Source organism: Macrotis lagotis, chromosome X (genome assembly GCF_037893015.1).
Source record: "Macrotis lagotis isolate mMagLag1 chromosome X, bilby.v1.9.chrom.fasta, whole genome shotgun sequence".
NCBI classification, from domain to species: Eukaryota; Metazoa; Chordata; class Mammalia; order Peramelemorphia; family Peramelidae; genus Macrotis; species Macrotis lagotis.
In genome coordinates, this window is record NC_133666.1 from 254,971,586 (window position 1) to 254,996,254 (window position 24,669).

At 37.1% G+C, this 24,669-nt stretch overlaps 1 protein-coding gene across 6 annotated transcripts in view; it reads right to left on the reverse strand.

The window, feature by feature from the left end:
* Window positions 1-24,669, reverse strand: part of ERBIN (erbb2 interacting protein) — a 202,214-nt gene that overhangs the window by 145,802 nt on the left and 31,743 nt on the right. For all 6 annotated transcript variants that reach the window (XM_074206736.1, XM_074206735.1, XM_074206734.1 and 3 more), the window contains exon 2: window positions 6,292-6,416. The gene's annotated coding sequence lies outside the window, so the exon portion shown is untranslated. The remainder of the gene's footprint in view (window positions 1-6,291; window positions 6,417-24,669) is intronic.

The following is a 24,669-nucleotide window of genomic DNA, read 5'->3' on the forward strand; positions in this document are numbered from 1 at the left end:
CTAAAGATGAGTTTGAATGGTATAGAAAGTTGAAGCACAATAAGAGATATTCAGTTTTTCTTTCCCTCAGATATCACTTGAGTGTTTCACTCTCTTTCCCTAATATAATTTTTTTTAAATTCTTGTTGTCCTTATCATCAACCCAAGCTGAATGAATGAACTTGCCACTGTATTTATCTTTTGTCATTTTTTTTCCTCATAGGGAAAGGCCTATGAGCTTGATGGATGAATACAGTAAGGAATATTTTAGAAGAACATGAACAAGAATTACACAAGATGAGAAAGTGTAAATGGATTACAATCTGTACATCCAAGGGAATATCCTGGAAGTATTGAAATGGTCACAGCAAAATTTAGTATCTTGTATTTGAGAAGCAAAATATTTCAGAAAATTTAAAAGGTATTTCCAAAGTATATACTATTCTAAGATTTATTAAGTTATTTATATCAGCCCTCCCAGGTAGGTGGAAGAGATATTTTATAGTTAATAGAACTGAGCTAAAGAGTAGTGAAATCAATTAACTAATCCTCTTCCCTCAAGTCAAGTACAATTGAAGATTTTTAATAAACTAAAATATAAATGACTATTTTTACAAACAAATAGACTAAGAAAATAGGAAGAAAGGAACAGTATGATGAAAAGGATGACAAGATCTGAGCTCATGTTCTCTCCTAAATATTTATATGTAAATAAATGCATTTGTATTTAGGTGAGTATATATATACATACTCATATGTCATTAAAGGGCTTACCATGTGCCAGGCACTATGCTAAGATGCAGAGACACAAAGAAAGGCTTAAAAAAAATTTCCTATGTTTTCAAGGAGTTCAGAGTCAATGAACTATATCCAAACAAGCCATATACATGATAAACTGGGGATAATCTCAGAAGGAATCACAAAGAAGAAAGCTTTGAAAGTGACATGCTAAAATTTGTTATGAATTACTTAAAAATAAAAGCAAACTATACAGTTTCAAGTAAAAAATTATCTGAACCAATTCAACAAATACTTTTATAAAGATTAGTATTTCACTACTAGAACATACCAAATCATAATTTTTCTTTCCCAAATGAATGATATTTATTTACAAAAATTTAGCTAACTTTACCAGTTTGTAGCTTCCAACTCTGATCAAATGGTCCTATTCATTTCTATTAGCATCCAAGGGTTAGAAAAGGATGAGAACTAGTAACTGACTTTACAAAAATACACAAAAGCTACTACTGGACTGTGATAACAAATTATATCTAGAACAGAGCAATAACTCTGGTTTTTTTTACTGAGGTCCTGTATTTATTATCCATATTCTGATTCTACCTGTACTCTAACTGCAGTGTCCACACATTCCATATAAAATAGTCTTCTATATATTTTCTATTTGTTGAGATCAGTTAGAGTGGACCCATCCTCAGGAACCTTCAAATTTCTGAACACTACTCCAGCAAAATCTGGATGACTTTTTTTCCTCAATGCCCTGCCTCTTTGTCCTTAAACTTAAAACTGCTTTCCCTCTGGCCATCCAAAATCCCTTTCAGTAATACTTCACTTAGTGCCACTCATCAAAATTACTTAATTACTTTCCTTTCCACCTCCTAATTCTCCCTCTCATGGGGGGGGGGGGGGGGGGGGGGGGGCGCGCGCCTGTGCAGCGAGAGGGAAAGGAGGCAATAGGGATTATCTTGGATTTGCCCAGAGACACCGATCTATTAAGTGTCTGAAGCTACATTTGAACTCAAGTCCTCCTGACTCCAGGGCTGGTGCTCCATACACTGTGCCAAATCTAGTTGCCCCACCCCACTTTCAGTGTTATAAAAATAATTTTATTCTCCTGCATGCAAGTCAGCTAGGTGTCAAAAGAACAATTAAGAGTAACCTTAAACTAAAATGTGATTCATCTGTACCTCATCTAGGGTAACTCACATAGCACATTTATTTATATGCAATTTCAGAGTCATTGATGAAATGGCTATTCTTTATAGGTCCCAACACTTAATCTATTCTGCTTTTGTAAAATGTATACTTAAAGATTTAAGTTGAGAAATGAGCAGAGCAAAAAAGCTGCTCCGAAATTTCTCTTAAAATTCCCTGAAATAAGCAGCTACAGGGGTTGCTACCAGGCCATTCCTAGAAAGCATAGTAGGATAAAATGCTACCTCTGTCAAGCCCAAGTCCCAATTTTATTTTTTTTAAGATTTTATTTTTTATTTAAACATTATTAAAATATTCTTGTTTTAAGAGTAACCATATGGGGGAGGCTAGGTGGCGTAGTGGATAAAGCACTGGACTTGGAGTCAGGAGTACCTGGGTTCAAATCCGGTCTCAGACACTTAATAATTACCTAGCTGTGTGGCCTTGGACAAGCCACTTAACCCCATCTGCCTTGCAAAAAAAACTTAAAAAAAAAAAGAGTAAACATAATACCCCCTCCTCCATAAAAATATAAAATATCATGAGAAATAAAGTAAAAGGAAGAGAAAAAGATGTGTTTCAGTCTCTGTTCTGATACCATCAACTCTGTCTCAGGTGGATCACATTCTTTATCCTAAGTCCACCATAAAAGTTACTTCCATATTTTTCCAGAGTTGCTGTTGCTGATTTTAACACCCTCCCTCCATTCTTCCCCAATACCATCTGTTATATTTTCTCTCTCCTTTCACTCTGTCCCTCTTCCAAAATGTACTGTGGGGCAGCTGAGTGGCACAATGGACAGAGCACCAGCCAAGGAGCCAGGAGGCCCCAAGCCCACATCCCACCCCAAAGACCCAGCAACCACCCAGCCCCATGGTCCCAGACAGGCCACCCGATCCCAGCACCAGGGGAAATGTGTTATATCTGACTACCCTCTCCTATGATCTACCCTCTTCTCTATCACCCACATCCCCCCTCCCCCATCCCCCGCCCCCCTCCTTCTCTCCTTTTTCCTCTAGATGTCTATACCCTATTGAGTGTGTATGCTGTTTCCTCTCAGCCATTTCTGATGAGAATGAAGGTTCTCTCATTCCCAATTGCCTTCCCCCGCTTCCATATCATTGCAAAAGCTACATGAAATATCTTTTATATGAAATACTTTAGCCTATTCTACCTCTCCTTTCTCTTACTCTGAGTACATTTCCCTTTCACCCATTGACTCAATTTTTACAATTTATCTTCAAATTCAATTCTCTCCTGTGCTTCATCTATAAAAGCTCCTTCTACCTGCTCTATTAAATAAGAAAGTTCATATGAGCATTATCAGTATCATCTTTCCATGCAGGAAAACACACTGTTCACTATCAAGTCCCTCATAATTTACCCTTCTCTTCCTCTCTCGATGCTTCACCTGAGCCCTGTATTTGAAGGTTAAACTTTCTGTTCAGCTCTGGTTGTTTCAACAGGAACATTTGAAATTCCTCTGTTTTGAAAGTCCATCTTTTCTCCTGGAAGAGGATATTCAGTTCTGCTGGGTAGATGATTCTCAGTTGCATTCCAAGCTCATTTGCCTTCCACAATATTGTTATTCCAAGTCCTACAAGCCCTCAATGTAGTTGCTGCTAAGTCCTGTGTGAACCTGACTGCAGCTCCACGATATTGGAATTGTGTCCTTCTGGCTGCTTGTAATATTTTTCTCTTTGACTTGGGAGTTCTGAAGGAACTTGGCTTTAATATTCCTGGAAGTTGTTTGTTTTTTTTGGGGATTTCTTTTCAGGGGAGATCAGTGGATTCTCTCAATTTCTATTTTACCCTCTGCTTATAGGATATCAGGGCAGTTTTCCTACAGGAATTCTTGAAAAATGAGGTCAAGATTCTTTTCCTGATCATGACTTTCAGGTATCACAATAATTTTCAAACTATCTTTCCTGAATCTATTTTCCAGATCAGTTGTTTTTTCAATAAGATATTGCACATTTTCTTCTAATTTTTCATTCTTTTGGTGTTGAATTATAGTGTCTTGATTTCTTGCAAAGTCATCAGCTTCCTTTAGCTCCATTCTATATCTGAAGGATTTGTTTACCTCAAGGAGCTTACTTATCTCCTTTTCCATCTGACCAATTCTGCCTTTTAAAGCATTCTTCTCAATAATTTTTTTGAACTGTTTTATCCAATTGACAAACTGGTTTTTAATGTTATTTTTCTTTAGCATTTTTTTGGATCTCCTTGACTAAGCTGCAGGCTTCGTTTTCATGTTTTTTCCTGCATCTCTCATTTCCTTTCCCAAGGGGGGGGGGGGGGGGCAAGGTGGTCCCTGCTCTATGGTGGGGGTGGGTGGGTCTAGTCTGCAACCAAGGTCTGCAAGTGGTCAGAGCCCCAGAGTCCAATTCCAGGGTCAGAGGACAGACCACTCCCTCAGCAGTCTCCCTCCACTCCTTTTCCTTCCTTGGGGTGAGCACTCAGGGTGCAGTTTCCTGGGCAACTCCATGGACCTACTTCCATTTCCTGCATCTGGGCTGCCGCAACCGCTCTGAGTCCAGGACTGCGCTGAATGTTGCGACTGTGCTGAGGGGCCGGGCTTTGAGCTGGCTCTGGTGGAGGCCTCCCTACTGATCTTCCAAGTTGTGCTTGGTGCTCCCTGGGGTGCAAGTCAGGAAACTGCTTCTGATGTCAGGAGGCCCCGCTCCCTGGGACTGCTCCCGAGAGGCTGAACTTCCTTCGCTCTGGTGCAGCCACCCCTCCAATCCCTTATTTTCCAGGTTACCTTGGGCTGGAGAATTGCCTCACTGGATCTTTTGGTGGGTTCTGTCTCTCGAAAATTTAGTCATAATTTTAAGATTTTTGAAATATTTTGGAGAGTGCCCCTAAGAGAGGCTCTTCTCCGGCAGCCATCTTGCCTCCGTCCCCCCAAATCCCAGTTTTAAATGTTTCTTCATTCAATTAAAAGGCAAAACCTATAGCAGAAGGGCAGTGCTATGCCACATTAATGAAGGAAGACTCTCTACTCCCCAACATCTTCCCTATTCTAGATTTTAAAAAAAGAAGGGAGAAACTGAAGAGGTAATGAGTAGCTTTCTCTTCTTATGTCTCTGATCTCCTTAACAATGCAATAAGAGATTTTAATTTGACTGTATAAAAGTCATTATAATTCTTTTACTAGAGACTTACCAAGCATTCCTAGTTACTATGCAACCCAGCAAGGATTAAGTATTTTATGTTCAATTTAATCACAATAAGTCAATCATTCTATGAAAAGTTTGTTCATGTCATGAACCTCCATTCATAATTCAGAAGCAACATTAGTTCTGATACATTTTTTTGCCTAATATCCTTGTTCTAGTTTCTTATTTCTGCTGATTACTACTCTACCTTCCAGGGCAGCTAGGTGGTGCAGTTGATAGAGCAATATTCTTGGAGTCAAGAAGACTGGAGTTCAAATCTGGTCTCAGACACTTGACTCATACTAGCTGTGTGACCTTGGGCAAGTTACTTCACCCTGACTGCCTCGCATCCAAGGCCATCTCCAATCATCTTAATTCCTATCTGGCCACTGAACCCAGATGGCTCTGGATGAGAAAGTGAGGCACAGCACCCCCTCACTCAAATCCAATTCACCTGCTTGTTATGGCATCACCTCCCTGATGTCATGTCTTTTTTAAGACTGAAGGACAAAAATTGTTATTATTATTATTATTATTATTATTATTGTTATTATTATATGAGATATTGTCTATATCTAGTCCCAATTCCTTTATGATCCTACAAAAAATTGGTTATGGGGGCAGATGGGTGGTACAGCCCTGGAGTCAAGAGGACCTCAGATACTTAATTATTTAGCTGTGTGACCTTGGGCAAGTGATTTAACCTAATATCTTGTAAAAACAAGACAAAAAAACCCAAAAAAACTGGTTGTGTGTAGCAATATGGCGTTAATGTATATTAATAATGTAAATATATAAGCACTGTAAATTTCTGAAAATTTCCAAGATCTCAAATTCCAAATCAACGCTATTTTAGAGTACCTTGGATTCAACATGGCTTTGGATCTTCAGGTTTCAGACCAATAATACTCTTTAAATCTCAGAACACAGCAAACAGAATAACATGAACCAGACCACTCTTCATCAATATAGATTCATGTTCCTAAAACTACACAGTAATCTGGAACTCTAGAAAAATTAAGATTTCTTTCAATCCAAAGTCTACTTGAATACCTTGCAGTAGGGTATCAAATTTCCCCCTCCAAAAATTCTGTTTGAGGAAAAGATATTTACTTTTCCAAAATTTTTAAAAGAAAGCAGAAACATTATGTAAATAAAATCTAATGCATCAAATATAACATTAAATTATCACCATTTTCAAATAATAGGCTAGTCTTACCCGATCACTCCTCTTCCTTCACTTCACAACGAAGGATTCAGAGTCAATTTGGGATCTTAGACCTCAGATCTCCAATTCATCATAATATTGAAGCTGTCCATATAATTGTCCACTGATAGCAACTCCTGCATTAAAAAAAAAAGAATTAAGTATAAATGTTTCTGGAAAAGGAAGGATAAAATGATACAGGATCCTAAAGTCAACCTATCTTAATTAATAACAACTTAAGTGATAAAAGATAAATTCAAATGTCCACGAGATCTCAGCATTGGCATCAACATGAGACCTAAGAAATCTAGCCATAGCTTTGCCACTAAATTGTTATACGGAGGCAGCTAGATGGAGTAGTGGAGCCTTGTAGTCAAGTCAGGGGGACCTAAGCTCAAATTCAGCTTCAGATACTTAAATATTTAGCTATGGAACCTTGAGCAAGTCACTTAACCCCAGAGGGAAGAAGGAAGGAAGTTATCTAAAAAAAAAATAGTTACACAACCTGGAAATTTAGCTAAATTCTCTGGACCATAGTTTCTTCATGAATATCCCAATCTTGGCAAATTTTTACTACCAACAGATCTGTGATTTGTAGAAACTACAATCTTTTTTCTTTTTCCTAACTGAATCCTGCTTCTCCATTTCCAACTTTCTACTCCTGCTTCACAAGTGGAGGCTGCAAAGGGTGGAATGATCCACAGTAGAGCACTGAGGTATTTTATTACTCTAGCTTAGATCAGAAAATACAGAGAGAGAGAGAATCTCTAAAAAAAAAATTAAGCTCTTTTTAATAAGAAATTCTTGGGGTGGCTAGGTGGCGCAGTGGATAAAGCACTGGCCCTGGAGTCAGGAGTACCTGGGTTCAAGTCTGGTCTCAGACACTTAATAATTACCTAGCTGTGTGGACTTGGGCAAGCCATTTAACCCCATTTGCCTTGCCAAAAGCTAAAAAAAAAGAAATTCTTTTTCCAAGAGTTCAAGTATAATTTTTACTATCATCTCCCACATCCACACCTTTGTTTAGCATACACTCTCCCTTTAATTCCATCTTAGAGAATTTTTTTTAAGATGAAACTCAGGCACAATACAGGCATGAAATCTTTGCTGATCTTTTCATCTTTTAATGCCTGCAATCCTCCCAAACTACATTTATTTAACTATTCTATGTGTGTATGTATGTAAAGGTGTGCATATGTATAATATTAACTTTATATTTATGTTATTCATATATTTTTAATGTATGTTTCCCAGTTAGGATGGAAGTTCATTTTAAGTTAAGGAGCATTTCATTTTTTACACTTGAATCCTCTGCTATATAAGAACTTCCTAATAAATATCCATTCATTCACTGATATTTAATTTAAACCTCATTGTACAGGGAACAAAGGGACTGGAGAAATAGCTTAGCATTCACCTACATTCTCAAAATAATTCAATTTGTAGGGGCAGCTAGGTGGTGTAATGGATAAAGCGCCGGCCTTGGAGTCAGGAGTACCTGGGTTCAAATCCGGTCTCAGACACTTAGTAATTACCTAGCTGTGTGGCTTTGGGCAAGCCACACAAATGGGGTTATCATTTGCCTTGAAAAAAAAAAACAAAAAAAAAAAAAAGAAAAATTCAATTTGTAAATGAGTATCTTTCCCAGATATAACTCATGATTTAGTGAACGACTGGGTGAAAATATCCAATTACCATAGGATTAAAACTAGAATCTTATGGTGAAAACTTCAAAATTTTCAAATCCTATTGAATCAGACTTTTATAACAAAAATTTAGCTGATGTTTTGTTTGTTTTAAGCAATATATAATAAAAAATAAAATGTATAAATTAAAATAGTATTTCTATACCAAAATTCGATTATCACATGTACTTAATACATAATCACTAGTTTCACACTAATCTTTTCTCTCATACTCATATACAACAAAGTTCTACAATTCACTGAATTCTATAGCAAGCAGAAATCAAGCCCCCAAACTCCAGTGGTTTCAATCCCTTTCCACAGCAACATGTATTTAATTAATTTTTTTTGAAGAGAATTTTTTTTGCCTTTATCTCATTCACTCTGACATAGCAGGACATAAAACTGAAAGAAGGGGATAGGGAATGGAAGAAGAACTAAGGGAAGAAGAAGCATGAAGACAGGTTAAATTAATGATTCCAAACAGGAAAAGGTCTAGGCTCAAAGGTCCTCAGTTTTTTTGTGTTATGGATATCTTTGGCACTTCAATAAAACCTGTATATTCATTCTCACAATAATATTTTCAAACAAATGAAAGAAATGCTAAATTTCAGTTTAGGATTTAGTAGAAATAAATAATTAATCCCATTTAAATCCAAAGACTCCTCTCAAATCTATTCAAAGATGATTTGGTAAGTTGCTAGCAATAAATTCATACTAAGAAAACCTATTACAATTACAATTTGCCATTTTAATTATTTTAAATCTCAAGTTCTATTATTTTCCCCCTCAAACTCCCAATATACAAAATATTAAAATATCAATATCTGATGTGCTTTTCTAATGCAACTTATATCAACACAGTATAAGGATAGAAAACTGAGTAGCCATGTATGTGTGCACATATGTAATTACTGGTTAAGATGCATCACTAATGCTGAGTGATATGAGCAGAACCAGAAGAACACTGTATACTCTAACAGCAACATGGGGGTGATAGTCAAACTTGACGGACTTGATCATTCCATTAGTGCAATAATCAGGCACAATTTAGGGATATCTGTGATAGAGAATACCATCTGTATCCAGAGAAAGAATTGCGGAGTTTGAACAAAGACCAAAGACTATTACCTTTAATTTTTTTTAAAAAACACCATTATCTTATTATGTAATTTTGCTCTTAGACATTATTTTTTTTTCCCTTAAGGATATGATTTCTCTCTCATCACATTCAACTTAGATCAATGTGTACCATGGAAACAATGTAAAGACTAACAGATTGCTTTCTGTTGGGGGGGAGAGGGAAGTGAGATTAAGGGGAAAATGTAAAATTTAAAATAAATAATTTTTTTAAAAAGATACATCTATAAAAGAATCACTGAAGGGCAAGACAGGAGGTGAAGATATTTGTCCTTCATTATCGAAGAAGATTATGACATCAGGGAGATGATGCCAAGACAAGCATGTGAACTGGATTTAAGTGAACCTACTTTCTCCTCCAGAGTCATCTGGGACTAGTTGGCAGAGATGAATCAGGACAACTGGAGATGACCCTGGATATGAGATAATCAGGATTAAGTGACTTGTCCAAGATCACACAGCTTTAAATGTTCAGTATCTGAGGTCAGTGCTCTATTCACTGCAGCACCAAGCTGCCCTGTGAGAAAGGTGGTGTCCTTGAAGTAATAAGAAATTGGGAAACAGGAATTGGAGGCAAATGTATAGAATAATACTGGAACCTGACCCCATGTTAGGGAGAAGAGTTAGAAAGTAAAGGAAGGTGATACTGATGTTGGCAGTTTGTCCAGAAGAAACCACAGAAATTGCCAAAAGAGGAAGGTATTGAGAACGGCAACTCATACCTGCATCCTCAGCTACATCGATTTTTCCCATCCTCGTCTCTCTCTCTATAGACAGGTCAAAATCTCTTGACAATACTTTTGAGTCCCTCATGAAAATCTGATCCTTTTTCTTGGGTCAACTCCCCTTTGATTACATTTCCTTTTATCTTTTCCAGTAAACTGTCTCTAAATTCTCCAATTTAAAAAAATCTCATTTTTCTACTGATTTTTTCCTTGACACCCACAATTATGCCAAAAATGCCCCCATTCTTTTAAAAAAACTTCCAAAGTCTATCACTTCAAGTTATTAACTTTTCTTTCTATTTACCTTTTCTCAAAGTCCTAGAAAAAAATCTGTCTGGCTCATTGTCTTCAATTCCTCTCTTCTTATTCACTTCTCTACCCCTTGTAATCTGGCAAGCCCATCACTCAAATGAAACTGCCCTCTCCAAAACTGCCAATAATATCAATTGTCAAACCTAGAGTCCTTTTCTGTCTTCTTCCTTCTAGATTGTTCTGCACCATTTGACACTGTTTATTACCTTCTGCTCCAAATGTATTCTTTGAGGTTTCTAGACAGTGCTCATTCCTGAGTTTCTTCTCACTTGTCTGATTACCCCCCAGGTTCCATTCTTTTGGGGCCTTTTCTCTCCATACACTCTTATTTAGTGATCTCATCAGTTCAACACTGTCCTCTCTCCAGGGTTCAAGTCTTGCTCGACCAGCTGCCTACTGAACATTTTGAATTGGATGTCTTATAAGTATCTCAAACTCAGGGGAGAACTCATCTTCCCTTTTTCTAAGCCTACCACAGAGATGTGATTTCCAGATATAAAGAATGCAACCCTTGCACCACATGATACTCTCAGATGAGACTTTTTCTTCCATATGAAGAATTCTTATTCCCCTGTTTCATGGCAGACTTGCTGACCAAGGACCTAAGAAAGAACAGTGCATCCTTTATTTTTTTCTTCCTTAGGACCTTCTCTTTATCTCTCACAATGATTTCACACTCATTGCTCCCACTTTCTCTTGTCTATTCTGCTTGATTTGTCAATAGCAAATTTCACAGATAAATTGTAATGACAGATTCAGCCTTTTGTGGCAAAAATTGCTTAGTACATACTGATCTAGGTTGGTTGCTAGAACTCTACTTCTATATAGTCATGAGATTAGATTCGTTATGACTTCCACTTCAGAGTCTAATGTTCCCAAAGTTTCTTACAGTAGGATTTCCTCCCAGACAGAAGATCATCCTTCCCTCTACTCTCCTCCTCCATTTTCGACCTCTTCTCATAATTGTAATTGTGTCATCTGTTCTCATTCCCAGATCACTGGCAGAAGTTAAATGACAGCCCATACAGCTCCCTAAATCAATGAGTTAAACTTCTAACAATTCTCCCTTGTGTTCACACTGCTGGATCAGGGCTCATGGGAAAAGCAGTTTATGTCGTTACTTAAATAATTTTCTAAAAACTACTCACAATTAGAAAAACTCAAATTTCAATTATGACCCCCTTTTCTAGTATTCCTTCCTTTTGAGGAAATTTAATTCCACTTTCAATGGAAAAAAAACTATTATATTTGTTACAAGTCCTTAATTTTTACTTCTCAATATTTTCTTTGCCCACCATGATCAAAGAAAAAAACAGTGTAAAATAAGTTACCAAAACATAAATTTATATATAAAAATTATAAAAACATAAAGTTATATAAAAATATAGTCATGAAATATGATATTCATTTCATTATATGTAATCTAAGACTTTCCTCCCAGGAAACAGTATGATACTCACACTTAGCCCTTGGAAGAGGTTATCTGAAGTCTGGTTTCTTTTTATAATGAGTTTCTTAATATAGAATCTCTATGCTAGTTTTATACAGAGCATGCCTTTCTACTTATTAGACTTAAGCATAATACAAGCAAAGAATGACTTCCTAAAGTGGAAATGAGTCATCAACCTCTGGCAGGAAGTACAACATAATCAAAATAACCCTTTTCATCCTGGGTAAAGGCCAATTAAGGGTAGATGTCTAAAAAATTATGTCTCTAGACACTGAAGAATCTTTCAAAAAATAAAGGTAAAAGCTTTTAAGTGTAAATCAAGCTAAAAGTTAAGAATCCCTTTTTAAGGTGATTAAAAACATGCACCCAAACTGTCTAATTTCCTTTAAGAATTTTATTTAGAGAATTAAGAGGTAAAAATTAGTTAAGAGTTTAACATATTATTTATATGAAAAATAGAAAGACATTTATATGATATATAAAGAGAAGTCTGGGAAGTCAGGAGACCTCAGTTTTAAGTCCTGATTATACTTTTGACTGTTCTGCTATGTGATGCTAAGCAAGTCAAAGTCTCTGATACCAAGCTATAAAACATACTATAAAACATTTACCTTTTCTATCTTATATATGGCTCACAGAAATATCCTAAGGATAAAAATAGGAACATGAAAATACTGAAACAAAAATTAAAGCACTATAGGAATACATGTCTTTTAGTCCTAACTTTGCATAGTTTTTTATCAATCACTTATTGCCTTGTTTCCAAAAAAGTTTAACTGACAATGCCAATAAAATTAAAATTCAGACATTAAGTCATTCAATCAACAAGCATTTGTTAAACATGTTCTAGACAGCAGGCACTGTGCTAAATGCTAGGATTATAAAAAGAAAGCCAGTCTACTCCTTTATTCCTAAAAAAAAAGCCCTAGCTCTTAAGGAATTCACATTTTAATGGAGATAATATGCAAATGATAACTGTCTGTGTGTGTGTGTGTGTGTGTGTGTGTGTGTGTACTCATATGATGAACTGGAGATAATCTTAGAAGGAAGGAACTAAGATTAAGGAGAAAGAGGAGAGGTGATGTTTGTCCTTCGCTGTCAAAGAAAACCATGACATCAGGGAGGTGATACCATGATAAACATGACATCAGGGAGGTGATACCATGACAAACTCATGATCTGGATTTGAGTGAGAGGGTGCTAGGCTAAATCACCAGCCTGACTTTCTCCTCCAGAACATTTTGGGTCCAATGGGTCAGATATGAATCAGGACAACTTGAGATGGCCCTGGATACAAGGAAATCAGGGTTAAATGACTTGCCTAGGGTCACACAGATAGTAAGTAGCAATTGTCTGAGGACAAATCCAAACCCCGTTCTCAGGACTCCAAGGTTAGTGCTCCATCTACTGTGACACTTAGCTGCCCACTTCTGAGAGAAAGCAAGACTTGAAGACTGGAAAGTCAAGAGGTAGAGAAGAGTTCCAGTCATGGAGGAGAGCAAGTAAAATTGGAGATGGAGTGTCTTGTTTGAGGCTATCATCACTGGATCACAGAGAGAGTAGAAAGGATTAAAGTGTAAGAATGGAAAGAGGGGGAAGAACTTTAAATGTCTAACAGTTTATTATAGTTAATTCCTGATTAAACCAAGGCAATGGGAGATACATTACATTAAACTATTATTTATTATATATGTACTAGGTTCAAAGCATTGAAAATATTCAAATATTCAAATTGTAACTTTCTTGAAGAGCATACTTCTCTTTTTAATCTCTGTACCTTTCAGTTATTTAAATCCTTGAAACAAATAGATACACAAAGATAAAAAAAGTCCTTAACTTCTAGGCAAATTACAATGTAATTGAAAGAAAACACAGTATGATACAAAATAGAAAGTTATGGGGTCAAAAGGACAGATCAAAAATAAAATAGTTCTAAGAAAATGTGAAAAGATCACTTTCATTTGGTAGAAAATCTGGAAAAGTTTCAAGATATGGCACCCAGGCCAAGAGAAGGATTTCAAGGGGAGGAACTGAGAGGAAGTATACACTAATAATGAAGATTAAAGCAAATAATTAAAAAATGCAAGGGAATACCAAATGTGACCAAGGAACAGCTAGAAGTACAATTCACATAATGCAACAATCCCTCAACATAAATGAAGAGAGATAGTGGTTTGAATGAATTAAAGTTTAACAGTAAAAGGATCAAGCAGAAACTGACAAAAAAATTTTAAACACTTGGCTTGGGTATATTCTATATTTTATGACTTTTTCCTATGTTTTTATTATCAGCATATTTGAACTTTTTAAGACATTTCTAATAAGAACATTTTTCTATCTATAAAGACCAGATATGTCAAATGACAACAGATTTTTTATTCTTAAAACTTTTATTCTTTTTTTATTAGGTTGTTTTTTTTTTGCAAGGCAATGGGGTTAAGTGGCTTGCCCAAGGACACACAGCTAGGTAATTATTAAGTGTCTAAGGCCGGATTTGAACTCAGGTCCTCCTGACTCCAGGGCTGGTGCTCTATCCACTGCGCCACCTAGCCGCCCCAAAACTTTTATTCTTAAAACAGATTAATCTTTTATTCTCTAGTTTGTGAATGTACTTCCCTCCTGGCCTATGTCTATCAGAATCCAGTTTCCTTTAAAGATCAGTTTTAAGTGGTCACATTTCCCAAAAGTCTTTCCTGATTCCTCTAGTTATTCATTCTCTCCCCCGCCAATAACCCCATTTTAGAAGGGGATGAATTTAGGGTAAAAGATACTGAATTCTATCATACATGCAGAGTTTAAGATAGCTCCACCACACCCAGTTTGAAATGTTGAATGGGAAATGGCAATGCTCAGTAGAAAGACTGGGGCAGGATATATTCATATGGGAATCATGATGCAATGAATTAGCAGAGAATTATGAATACAGCAGTATTTTAATGCTGATAAAATCAGGGAATCTTATTAAGGGTATGGAAAGGTCAGTTCTTGAGATGTACATTGACTACTATAGTTTCACTGTGCAATGTAAAAATTTGTATCCTGATCTCCTCAGTCTTCAACCCTCTTATCAGATTCAGGGAAGGGGGAAAGGAGTTCCCCTTTTGCCCTCAGTGCCCAGATAAGGCTATAAAATCTGAGTTGGACCTCATCTTGAGACCCAGGAACCTCTCTCTCTCTCTGGTTCAGTCAGCTCTCACTCTGACAGGTTCTTTAGGGCCCTCTCAAGGCCTCCATATACCTAACCTTTTGTTATTCATTATTCATTTCTGTCTCAAGTGTTTGCAGATTCTTTTGGGAGGAAGTTTTTTAAAGTGCTTATTTTATTATATTTCACAAAAAAATCCTGAGCAGTTTTAATGTCCCAGAGAGTGTGTACAAATTCCTTTGCTTTTCAGTGGCTCCCAAATTCCTATGCTTATCTGGTTACCCCAGATTCCACTGGCAACATTCACCCACTGGATCTGATAAGGTTAAGAAGAGAATGTGTAGTTAAGAGAAATGGGGCTAGGACAGAGCCTTAAGAATACTCACAGAGTGTGTGAAATAGTTAAAAATTGAGTACAGGTGAGAGGAAGGAATGAGAGAGGAAGCAGAAATACTGAGAGCAGGAGGCTTTTCCAAGTAGGCTGGATGTTTTGGTGGAATAAAGGAACCAAGCTTTATCCAGACAAATGTTTATTTAGCAAGGCATGGTATTGCAGAAACAATTGGCTTTCAGTATCCAAGGACCCTGACCACAGTTAATAATACTATTTTGAGGGAGTAAGAAGAAGAAAAAACAGAATCACTGTTATTAAGGAACTTGGTTTTTTATTTATTGGTGGAGAGAATGGGGAACATTAAATTGAGTGGGATAGTTTTATGACATTCCTTGGGTAGGATGAGGAGTAATGTGCCTCTCCAAAATCAGCTTAAAAGCAGCTGAAATTTAGCTTCATAAAAAAGGCTATTTTTAATAGATATTGATGGGATAGAAAAATCTAGTTTAGGTTTTTTGTTGTTTTTAAAGAAGAGAGGCTTGGAAAATTTTGAAGGGAGTAGGGAAGGAAGAGATTGAAAATTTGAGAAAAGAAAAATGACTGACAAGTTTCAAGATGCTGGAAAAATAGAAAGGACTACATGAGATCAGAGACAAATGTAGAGAAAGGACTTAGTCTTCAAAAGGAAAAGAGCCAAATCACTGTCAGACATGGAAGAAAGGAAAAGAAAGAAGGGAGGATAATGATTCTGAGAGGTTGAGATAAAAGGGTTCATTTTCAAAAGACCTTAATTTTCTCACTAAAGTAAGAGGTTAGATCCCTATGAGAGCCAAGAGGGGGAGGGGGAAAGGAAAGTATGGGAGGCTCAAGTAGAGGGAAAAAATGGTTTGGAAAAGCTTCTGTGGGAAGTGAGATAGGGGATAAATTAAGGAGGAATAAAAGGACTTGACTTCAGGCAATGAAAACCCATTGGCAGTTGAATAAGATCAGTTTATAATATACTTAATCAGCATAGTTGTGATTTCTAATTCCATTCAGAAGGTAATAAGTTGCACATAGTAAGAGTAACTTAGGACTGAGATCTGGCAAGGAATCAGCAGACAGGGCAAGGGGACATGGATTTCAAAAGTAAAAGAGTTAAATTAAATTGACTATAAGGTAATCAATCATTGAAGCTGGGGTTTGGGAAACATGAAAACACCATCTACCAATGAGCTTCAACAATTTATAGGTGTTCCTTAAACAGAATAAAGAGTCTTTCTGATTCAGGAAATTACAACTGTTCACTCACTTTTCTCCAATTAGAAATTAGAAATCAGATTACCAAATCTGGTATCCTAGTTTATATTCTGTTCATTATTTTCTTTTAATGTTTAAAAAAAATCTTCTGACTCCACCCTATTTTGGGGGTCTAGGGCCTACCTGAGAGAGCCCAGTTCTGATTTGCTGTGCAACTGCACCCTGCTAATAATAAATTGACAAGATTGGAAGAACAACAAAATAATCTGTAACAGATAGTCTTAGACTTGTTTAGGGCACTAAGAGATTAAATAAATAGTGTTTGTGGACCAAAAAGCTAATATGAAACAAAGCAATCTCCATGTCAATCTAAACTATGGACACTCTTCATTTCACTGATTTTTTTTCCCTATGTAAAATATCTGGTTTATTTCTTTATTCATTTTCCCATTTCCCTTCAAATATTTGTATTTAATTATCTGTATACTTATTAAATCCTCAAAGTACAAAGTAACATGCTTGTTTCTGTTTTTATATCTGCCTAGGAAAGTGACTGACACATAAAATGAATTGTAGCAATGGCAAAGTACACAAAGTTCACAAAGAGGGAAACCTGTGGGCCTCAGCAATTATAAAGCATTCTTCTTCAATTTGAACTGTGTGGTACAGTCACAAGTGGCAAACATCTCTGGCAAGTATATGTCCCGATTTTTTGCATAACTTGCAATCAATAAATCCAAGTTATCTCTAGAAAGACCTAAAAATAAGGGGTGGCTAGGTGGCGCAGTGGATGGAGCACCAGTCCTGGAGTCAGGAGTACCTGAGTTCAAATGCAGCCTCAGACACTTAATAATTACCTAGCTGTGTGGCCTTGGGCAAGTCACTTAACCCCACTGCCTTGCAAAAATCTAAAAAAAAAAAAAGATATAAAAATAAGAACAGGAGGCTATGTTCTGGTTTGTCAAATTGGGTTAGGGTTAGGAGTGCTTTTTTTTTTGCAAGGCAATGGGGTTAAGTGGCTTGCCCAAGGCCACCCAGCTAGGTAATTATTAAGTGTCTGAGGTCGGATTTGAACTCAGGTACTCCTGACTCCAGGGCTGGTGCTCTATCCACTGTGCCACCTAGTGGCTCCCTTGAGTGCTTCTTAAAAAAATTATCAACATAGCAGGATTTTTATTGAGTGGAAGAGTAATAAGATTATATATGCTTTACGAAATCACTTTGGCAGCTATGTATAAGATACAAATAAAAATAATTAGGAGGTTATTATTCAGGTAAGGTAATGAGGGGTCTGAGTTTAGGAGCTAACTGTATGAGAGAGAAGGAAAAAGATATGAGATGTTGTAGTAGAAACTAAGCTAATCATCTCAAAATTCTAAATCAGAATTATTCAAAGGACAGTAATGCCCTAAAAAAAAAAGTTAGATTTGTAGGGAAGGGAATATAATCTCCCATGTATCCTACAAGCCCATCCTCACTAGTTCATGCTGTCCCAAACAAAATGAAAATGAGGGAGTAGGGACCCTACCAGTCACTGAGTCAAAGCCAGAGAGCCCACCCTGAAAGGCTAATAAATTTGCTACATTCACAGGATAACCTAAGGGAGGTAGGTATTTGAAAGGCAATAGGGGATTTTCCAAAGACACTTGGCACAACTGTTGCTAGAAGCATACCCAGTAGTGACTAAGAAGAGATTAGCCATTTACACAATGGAGGGATTGAGGGTAGGAGGGGGAGGTACTGGCTGGGGGATAAGGTTAAGATATAGAAGTTTAGGCTAGATTCCCCTACAGAATAAGGTAGTTTTCTTGTTGCTTCAAAATTAGGTGATCAACTCCAGAAGAAATGATGATGCAGGACAGAACAGAAAACTAAACTAAGACAAATCAGACACATACATCAAGATAATAAAAGCTGGGATTGACATGATCAATACCTAGGAGTCATTTATCCAAATCTAATCCTTCCCTCCAGATTCTAGAAAGGTAAGCAGTCTCCCTTCTCCTCATAGTCAACTATGTCACACCCAGGAGATAAAGCTGAGGCCACAACTGACATCCAACATGAAATAAGTCAAATGAATATTTGACAGGCCATATATTTGGCTTTATGCCACTGAGTACAATAATATAAACTCTATAGATATATTAATGATCCTAAAAAGAAGTTATGCCCTCTGAAACACTAGTCTATGACATTAACTTTGCTCTGTGTTTTAGATACATTCTCTTGATAAACTTGAGTTAACTAAGAAGTTTTGAAAGGTACTTTATAATTGAAGCAACTTGAATAAGAATCTTCATGCAAGATAATGTGATTTTATACTGCCTAAAGTTGTATTTAATTATATAATCTCACATGATAGATTAAAACATCATGCTTTCTTCTCTCACTAATACAATTAGATTTTTGGAACACTAGCAGAAACTATTTTACTCTCAATATAATGACTTTGTTTAAAATATCTAAAACTGAGGGGCGGAACCAAGATGGCAACAAGAGAGGATAGTCTCTTAGATGCTCTCACTTGAAATTTATAAGCTAAGGACACTAACTATATTTTTGAGAGACAAAATCCACAGAGGGAGCCAGTGAGGCAGTTCTCCAATCCAAGGTAACCTGGGAAAGAGTGGGAAAGGCTCGGCTCCACAGGTCAGAGGGATGGCCTGCCAGAACGAAGAAATTTCAGCCTCCTGGAGGCAGCCCCAAGGCACTGGGAGCCCCGGCTCACAGAAGCTGTGAAGTTTCCTGACCTACACCCTGGGTAGCACCAGGCACAACTTGAGCACATGAAGCCCAGCCCTCAGGGCACACAGCGAGAAGCATGGTTGTGGCAGCCCAGATCCAGAAACCGAAAGCAGGCAGAGCCAATAAGCAGCAGCCTCCAGGGCATGAGCGCAATGAGCCTAGGGAGGGAGCGGAGAGATTGCAGAGTTCTGTCCTCTGTCCCTGGAACAGGACTCTGGGGTTCTGACCACATTCAGATCCTGATCGCAGCCTAGGCCCTCCTTAGAACAGCAGGAGCCACCTCCACCTCAGCCCCGTGGCAGAGCGGGGGGGAGCTTGTGGTCATTCACAGAGCAGGAGGGAAGACAGAGCCTCACACACTGAGAGCCTTGTGGGGGGGGGGTGTCCCACTAATACTCAAAAGCTCAGGAAGCACCCCAAAACCAGGCACAGGCTGGACAAATGAGTAAGCAGACAAAAAAAGAGGAACACCATTGAGAAATACTTTGCCTGTGATCCCAAGAAGAATCAAAACACTCAATCCAAAGATGAGGAAGTACAAGCTCCTGCATCTAAAGACTCCAAGAAAAACAAAAATTGGGCTCAGGCTATGACAGAGCTCAAAAAAAGACTTTGAAAAATCAAGTGAGGGAGATAGAAGAAAAATTGGGAAAAGAAATGAGAGAGATGCAGGAAAAACATGAAAATGAAGTCAGCAGCTTAGTCAAGGAGATCCAAAAAAATACTGAAGAAAATAACATGCTAAAAATGAGCATAAGTCAAGTGGATAAAACAGTTCAAAAAGTTATTGAGGAGAAGAATGTTTAAAAAGTAGAATTGGCCAGATGGAAAAGGAGATAAGAAAGCTCTCTGAGGAAAACAAATCCATCAGACAAAGAACAGAATTGAGGGAGTTTGCTGATTTTATGAGAGATCAAGACACAATACTTCAAAACCAAAAGAATGAAAAATTAGAAGAAAATGTGAAACATCTCATTGAAAAAACAACTGATGTGGAAAACAGATTTAGGAAAAGATAGTTTAAAAAATTATTGGAATATCTAAAACTCATGATCAGGAAAAAAGCCTTGACATCATTTTCAAAGAATTACTACAGGAAAATTTCGCTGATATTCTAGAAGCAGAGGGCAAAATAGAAATGGAGAGAATCCACTGATCCCCCGGAGAAAGAGATCCCCCCCCCAAAAAAAAACCCAGGAATATTATAGCCAAGTGCCAAAACTCCCAAGTCAAAGAGAAAATACTACAAGCAGCCAAAAGGACACAATTCAAATATCATGGAGCTCAGTCAAGATCAGAAAGGACTTAGCAGCAACTACATTGAAAGCTCATAGGGCTTGGAATATAATATTCCGGAAGGCAAAAGAGCTTAGAATGAAACTGAGAATCAACTACCCAGCAAAACTGAATGTCCTCTTCCAGGGAAAAAGATGGACTTTCAATGAACCAGGGGAATTTTAAAGGTTCCTGTTGGAATGGCCAGAGCTGAACAGAAGGTATGATGTTCAAATACGGGACTCAGGTGAAGCATAGAGAGTAGAGGAGAAGGAGAAAATATGAGGGACTTAATGATGATGAACTGCATGTATTCCTGCATAAAAAAATGAGACTGATAATACTCATATGAACCTTCTCATTTAATAGAGCAGGTAGAAGGAGCTTTTATAGATGAAACACAGGAGAGAGCTGAGTTTGAAGATATAATGTGGTATAAAAATGGAGTCAACAGATAAAAGGGAAATGTAATGGGAGAAAGAAAAAGGAGGAGGAATAGGCTAAGATATTTCATATAATAAGATTTTTCTTTATTACAATAAGCTATTGCAATGATATGGAAGGGGGAAGGTAAGGGGGAAATGAGGGAATCTTTGCTCTCATCGGAGGTGGCTAGGAGAGGAATTAGCATATATACTCAATGAGGTATAAACATCTGGAGTAAGAAGGAAAGAAGGGAGACGGGGGAAGGGGGGAATGTGAGTGATGGAGAAGAGGATAGACCATGGGGGGAGAGTGGTCAAATATAACACATTTTCCTTTTTTACTTCTTGCAAGGGGCTGGGATTGGATGGCCTGTCCAGGACCATAGGGCCAGGTGGATGCTGGGCCTAAGGGGTGGTATGTGGGCTCGGGGTCTCTTGGACCCAGGGCCAGGGATCTGTCTGCTGCGCCACTCAGCTAACCTACAGCAGAGACAGAGTGAAAGGAGAGAGAATATAGTACATGGTAAAGGAGAAATACAAAAAGAGGGAGTTGCAATCAGCAATGGCAAGGGTGGAAAAATATGGAAGTAACTTTTGTGATGGACTTATCATAAAGAATGTGATCCACCCACAACAGAGCTGGTGGTGTTAGAACACAGACTGAAGCACATTTTTTATTATTATTTTTGGGGGGTTGCAGGGCAAATGGGGCTGGGTAGCCTGCCTGGGGCTGCATATCTGGGTGATTGTTGGGTGTCTGAGGCCAGATTTGGACCCCAGTGCTCCTGGCTCAAGGGCCAGTGCTCTGTCTGCCACCCAGACGCCCCTACTACTATTATTATTATTATTATTATTTTATTTTGGGTCTTTTTTTATTTTTTATTTTTAGTTTTTGCAGGGCAATGGGGTTGGGGTGGCTTGCATGGGGTCACACAGCTGGGTGATTATTGGGTGTGTGGAGCCAGATTTGGGCTCGGGTGCTCCTGGCTCCAGGGCCAGGGCTCTGTCCACTGTGCCACCTGGCCATACCTAAAATTATTACTATTATTTTTTAGTATTAATTTTAATTTTTTCTTTCCCCTTTACTTTACCACTCATGTGGGTCTACATTTTGGGGGGGAAGGGGGTATTATGTTTACTCCTAAACAAGAATATTTTATTAATGTATAAAAAAAATTTTGTACAAAATAAGAATAAATAATACATTAAAAAAATAAAATAAAATAAAATATCTCAAACTAACCTAAATACCATTTAAAAGTAAATGCTGGGGCAGCTAGGTGGCATAATGGATAAAGCACCGGCCCTGGAGTCAGGAGTACCTGGGTTCAAATCCGGTCTCAGACACTTAATAATTACCTAGCTGTGTGGCCTTGGGCAAGCCACTTAACCCCATTTGCCTTGCAAAAAAAAAAAAACAACCTAAAAAAAAAAGGTAAATGCTTCAACTTGCATGGATTGATGCTGAGTTAAATGAGCAAAGCCAGAAAGAATATTATATACACTAACAACACTGGGTGATGATCAACTATGATACTTTTGTTCATTTCAGCAGCACAGTAATCAAAGACATTTCTAAAAGACATGTCATACTGAAAATACCATCTATATCTAGAGAAGAAACTGTGCAGTTTAAATGAAGACCAAAGCTTTCTATCTTCAATTTTCAAAAGCTGTCTTGTGTATTATGTCATTTTTTCTCTGTTTTTTCCTTTCTGTTTGGATTTTTCTTTCACAACATTAATTAATATAGATCTATATTTATTATGATTATGCTTGTAGAGTCTGTATTTCATTGCTTTCTGTCAGAGGGTGGGGGGAAGGAATGGAGGGAGAAAAAAATAAAAAAATCAAATCCTTGCACATAAAGATTAGTGAAAATTACCATTGCATATAGCTGGAAAAGCAAATAAATAAAATATTTAAATTTTTTAAAAAAAAAGAAACCAAAAAAAGTAAATGCTTCAAATGTTTCTCCTAAAGTGGTTAACTATTTCTATCAGATTATTAAAGAGTCTCCTCCCCTTAAACAATCTATAACCATATAATTTTGAAGATTTTAAGCTAAATGGGGATATATTCCACTGGAAAAATGAAGAGAGTAAGGTTATGTAACATTCCTCCAATCCTGCCCAAGAATTGAGCCTAACATGGACTAGAGATCAATCAGTCATTTATGGTAAGCCTAAGGCATCTCTAGCCAGGGAATAAGTAATGGCCATAGTCATTGAATTCCCAGGTTATCAAGAAAATATATCATCCATATCATAAGTGGGTCATTTTCCCACAGGATTCTTTATTTAGAAAAGTACTTTCAAATATGCTAGCTTAAGTGCCCTTTACAGATGTCTTACCTCCTTATCACATATGATTTGTCTTTTTTTTCCTTGGAGGTATAATCTGAAACTAATTGAGTTTTTTATTTTTTTTAAGTGTTGGAGAACTTATATTCAGAGTACTTAAAATAATTAAATAATTAATGCATTTTATGGAGATTTATTTGACTCAAAGGGAAAAACCTTCTAGGCTTCATTACGTTCTTTCTCATTTAGGAAAAAAAGTGTGAAAAGGTTTTACAGGATGTGGTCTGACTAACTGAAAGACACCCATGCTAAGGAAGTGCAAAGTACATATTTACAGCAAGAAAAAGAATGATTTTTACTAATGAAAGAAAAATTAATTTTTAACGAACAAATTCTTATTCTATTTGCTATCTTACTAGGAAAAGCAATGGGAAAGTAAAAACAAAAAAAAACTTATGAAACTTGTGAAGCTAACAATTCTATATGTTAACCATATCAAGAATTTATTCTAAATAGTAATTTGTTAAGGCACAATATTTTACCTCAGAGAGCAGCAGGATATAATAGATAGTAAAGCTGGTCTCTGAATGCCCCTGCTTTCATTCTGCCCATCCACAAGAAGGAAAAGAACAGCCAGGAGAGGTAAGGTGCTAAAGATGTGGGTAGTAGATAACTGCAGGCTAGAGGGGAAAGAACTTTTGCATTCTGGGAATGCAAGGGAAAAGGGATGAAAGGGTCAGAGAGCTTGGACTCAGTATTCTTTCCCTGGAGTTTATTATGAGTGGCAGTACTATACTTCAGTAAATAGGCTGAAGACATCCAGCATAGAGATGTATTATGTAGCCTGAAAATAGAGGGCCCAAAGAGTAGAAAGAACATATTGCTAAATTAGGTATATGAGAGAGGAGGAAAAACAAAAAAGTCAAGGAATAAGGCCTTCATAAAAATCTAGCTCACAAGAAACATAGAGGCTAAAAAACAAAAAGGAGAATGAGGAAAACTCAAAAGGGAGCCAGGATACTATATCATGAAAGAAAATGAGCCAAAAATCTTCAATCAAGAAAAGAATTCTGTGGATTACTTAAAGAGCACTAAACAGTAAATTCCAAAATGGTTGAAAAGAGAAATACAACTGTAGAAAGAAAATATCAGAAATCAAATTAGGTCAGAATTTTGTTCCCCCCAAAAAATATGGGGGGAAAGAAAAAAAAGTAGAGTATAAAATGGACATTCTCTCTAAAGTAACAAAAAAAGTTAAAAGATAAAATGTGTTTGGAAGAAAATTGGGCTGATCAGAAACAGAAGACAACATTAACAGTAGACAATGATGACAATGATAGGAGCAGGGAGGGGGAATTTAAGTGAATGCCACAATGAAAGAAATAATACAGGAAAAATGTTCAGAACTTCTGAATAAAAACCAAGACCAAACAGATGATTGCTACTAGCAAAACCAAAGAAAAACAGAACCCATATTTCAAACTCTAAGGCAGAGTAGCTAAAACTCACAATTTAATTTAACAAGAAATTTTGCAAGTAGCCAAGGGGGAAAGACCTTCACATACGAAGAAATAATCTTGGATTACACTGCAGTCACCAGAAATCAGAA